The sequence below is a fragment of the Lepus europaeus genome, chromosome 9 (assembly GCF_033115175.1).
Source record: "Lepus europaeus isolate LE1 chromosome 9, mLepTim1.pri, whole genome shotgun sequence".
NCBI lineage: Eukaryota > Metazoa > Chordata > Mammalia > Lagomorpha > Leporidae > Lepus > Lepus europaeus.
In genome coordinates this window covers 22,313,188-22,316,973 of record NC_084835.1, presented here as the reverse complement: position 1 = coordinate 22,316,973, position 3,786 = coordinate 22,313,188, and the positions used below count along the sequence as shown (strand labels likewise).

Below are 3,786 nucleotides of genomic sequence, written 5' to 3'. Positions count from 1 at the left end.
GCATTGGCTTTACTCGCTAAGCCACAGCACTAGCCCCAGAAAAAAACATTTTTTTTTAAAGATAAATGCTGGACTCTTTGGGACACTCCGAGCCTCGCAGGCCAACGCTGTTGTTCACAGATCTGCAGCACCAGCAGCCGGCCCTTGTCAGCCAGGATGTGAAAAGGGAAGACCTTCGTTACGGGTACAGTCTCCCACGTGGGTGCGGGGGCCCAAGCACGTGGGCCATCTGCTGCTGCTTTCCCAGGGGCATAAGCAGGGAGCTGGATCAGAAAGGGAGCAGCCAGGGCTCCAACTGGCGCTCCGGTATGGGATGGCAGCATCGCAGGCAGCGGCCCCCTGGTTCTGCGGTTGCATCTCTGTGTCCTGTCCAACTCTGGAACTGCGGCCCAGGCTGTCTTTGCATCATTGACCCTGCTGTCTTGGGATAACATCAGCCGGCTGCTTTGTAGAAAATCGCTGGGTGGGGGCGGGCAGGTGCTTCCTCTCCTTGGGATGTTTTGTGTCAGGAAGGAAGGTGCCGAGCCCGCCTCCTCCATGCGCCTTTTTAGGGCGATGGTGTCATCAGTCAGAGTCTGGCTGAAGCTGCTGGCCTCCAGGTTTCTCCATGGCAAAGTTATTTTTCCTCCATCTTTAATCTGATGTGTGGCGGTGGGGGGTAGGTTTGGAGGCAGGGTTAACAGCCGACTCTTCCTCAAAGGTTCCCTGGCTGAGGTCAGTGCCCACCCGTGCTCTTCTGCCTTCACCCTCCCCCCCTTCTCAATTACCTTTCTCTTCTGCTCCTTGGCCTTTTGGCTAAGATCAAGTGCAGGGTGTGTTCTTATCAGTTTCATATCTGATACAGCTGTTATCCAAGGGCAATATATTACATGGATTTTTGGAGCAGGGAGTTGGAATAGGAGCTTGCTCAAAAAAAAAAAAAAAAAAGGGGGGCTTTTGTTCTAGCTAGTGGTAGTGGCAATAGCAAGTTTCATTCATGGCTTTCATTCTGCTACTATGGTCATGTATCCCTGACTCGAAATGCCTGGGACTAGATGTGTTTCCAGTTTCAGATTTTTGGAGGATACATGTAATGAGGTATCTTGGGGATGGGACCCAAGTTTAAACAGAGAGGTTATTTATATTGTATTTATGTCTTAAACACGAAAGTCCAGGACAGATTTTTTTTTTTTTTTGAGGCAGAGTGGACAGTGAGAGAGAGAGAGAGAGACAGAGAGAAAGGTCTTCCTTTTACCGTTGGTTCACCCTCCAATGGCCGCCGCGGCTGGTGCGCTGCGGCCGGCGCACCGCGCTGATCTGATGGCAGGAGCCAGGTGCTTCTCCTGGTCTCCCATGGGGTGCAGGGCCCAAGCACATGGGCCATCCTCCACTGTACTCCCTGGCCACAGCAGAGAGCTGGCCTGGAAGAGGGGCAACCTGGACAGAATTCGGTGCCCCGACCGGGACTAGAACCTGGTGTGCCGGCGCCGCAAGGCGGAGGATTAGCCTAGTGAGCTGCTGTGCCGGCCTGTTTTTTGTTTTTAAGACTTTTTGTTTATGAGAGAGAGTTAAGGACAGAGATAGAGGTGTTCCATTCACTGGTTTACTCCCTAAATGGCTGCAACGGCTGGAGCTGTGCTGATCCAAAGCCAGGAACTAGGAGCTTCTTCAGGTTTCCCACATGGGTCCAAAGGCCTAAGGACTTGGGCCATCTTCTACTACTTCCCCAGGTCATAGCAGAGATCTGCACTGGATCAGAAGAGGAGCAGCTGGGACACAAAGCCCATATGGGATGCCGATGCCACAGGCAGAGGCTTAGCCTACTACGCCACAGCGCTGGCCCCTGAAGGGCCCCTTTATGCAACATATTTAGTGTGCCTGCAACCCATCACATGAGGTCAAGTGTAGAATCTTCCACGTGTAACCTCATGTCGACACTCAAAATGGTTCCAGATTTTTGGGTTAGGAAGGCTCAACCTGCAGTGAGGAGCCACAGGCCTCTGGAAACATTTCAGATCAAACTGGAGCACCTGACTCTCCAGCAGATTCAGTATTGTTGAGAGTGAGCAGTCTTTAATCACACCTGACCTTTTTTGAAACCTTGTTAGTATGCTAGAGTTTTAAGGTTATTTTGTGAACATTTTCTTTAATGTTGATGCTAACAGTTTGGGTCTGTGACACCCAGACATGCCCACAGATATGCCCAATGATGGACAGGAATGTCTACTACAGAGTTGTGACAGTTGGAGACAACTTAAAATATCCACCAGTAAAGGTGTGGATAGGAGTTGGTGCTGTGGTGCAGCGGGTTAAAGCCCTGGCCTGAAGCTCTGGTATCTCATATGGGTGCTGGTTCTAGTCCTGGCTGCTCCTCTTCTGATCCAGCTCTCTGCTCTGACCTGGGATAGCGGTAGGAGCTGGCTATTTTTTATTTTCATGCTGGATGTGACCTGACTCTGAGGGGTTCCAGAACTGTGGCGCTGAGACCCACACAGCATTGGACCCAGCCCCGTGCACGAGGGCTCCCTTAGAAAGCTGAACTCTGTGTTGCTGGCATCTAGAAGAGCAGTCGCTACTTCCTGCCACGGAGCCCAGCAGGTGCAGGGAGGTCCCCTCTGAGTGGGGACAAAAGGGGAGGAAGTGAGTGTGCCGGGCAGGAAACACAGCAGCAAAGACCGAGAGGCCTGACTTTACACAGGCAGGCACAGGAACACCTTCCCTTCTCCCTGCATCTGAGAACCGAGGCCATTTTGGGTGGCTGTCTCCAGAGGTGCCTTGTGGATCAGAGGGAGATGCGAAGTCCCTGCTTGGCCTCTTTGCTCCTGAAGCTCACCAGCAGAGGGCAGCCAGGAGCCTGCGCAATGGACCTGTGGCACCAGGGAGCCAGGCTGGTGTCGGAGAATACAGGCTGCCAGGTGGATGCTTTATAAGCTGAGGCTCCATGCTCCCGAGCATCAGGGTATCTGCTCAAGGCCAGATCCCAGCCTTTTCAAGTGGCCGGTGCCTGCTGGCCGGCCTTCCACACTTCCAGGCTTGAGCTGGGTGGATTCTCTGGTTCAGGGTCTTAGTCTATTTTCTGTTTTCTGCTGCTGCAACAGAAGCCTTGAGACGGGTAACAATACAGAATGGAAGTGTGTTTGGCTCACAGTTCTGGAGGCTGGGAAGGCCGGTAACATGCACTGGCGTCTGGTAAGAGCGCTTGTGCGGTGTCACCCCATGGCGGAAGGGGAAGAGCGTGTGGGACGCAGGCAGCAGGAGGGGCCGACCTTGCTGGTTGTGTGTTCTGGTCTGCTTCCCTCAGGGTAGTGGATATTCCATGTCTTCTCGTCACTGTGGTTCGCTTTTCCACTTTCCTTATGATGGTTTAGGAAATCACAATCTCTAGGTTTAGTGACATCAAATCTCAGATTTTTAGTGTTTGGGAAACTTTCTGTTCTGTGTTAAAGAAGTCATTCCCAAGCCCAAGTCTGGAGAGGGCTTCCCTGTTTCCTTCTAAAGGTTTTACAACTTTCCCTTCCAACTGCAGAATCTTCGTGTGTCTAGAATTAGCCTTGGGGTGCGCTGTGAGTCAAATTCTGATTTCATTTCCCATGTGGGGACCCGGTTGTCCCAGCACCAGTTACTGAATGCACTTCCTTCCTTCATTCACAAGTCCCAACCATGGGGGCTGATGCTGTAGCACAGTGGGTTAAAGCCCTGGCCTGTATCTCATAATGGTACCAGTTTGAGTCCTGGCTGCCCCACTTCCGATACAGCTCCCTGTATCCCTGTTAGTGGCCTGGAAAACTAGAGGAAGATGGACGAAGT

General features: G+C 52.2%; 1 pseudogene; it reads left to right on the top strand.

Moving 5' to 3' along the window:
• Window positions 1-775: 775 nt before the first annotated feature.
• On the top strand, window positions 776-950 carry LOC133767392 (U2 spliceosomal RNA; annotated as a pseudogene).
• Window positions 951-3,786: the final 2,836 nt, after the last annotated feature.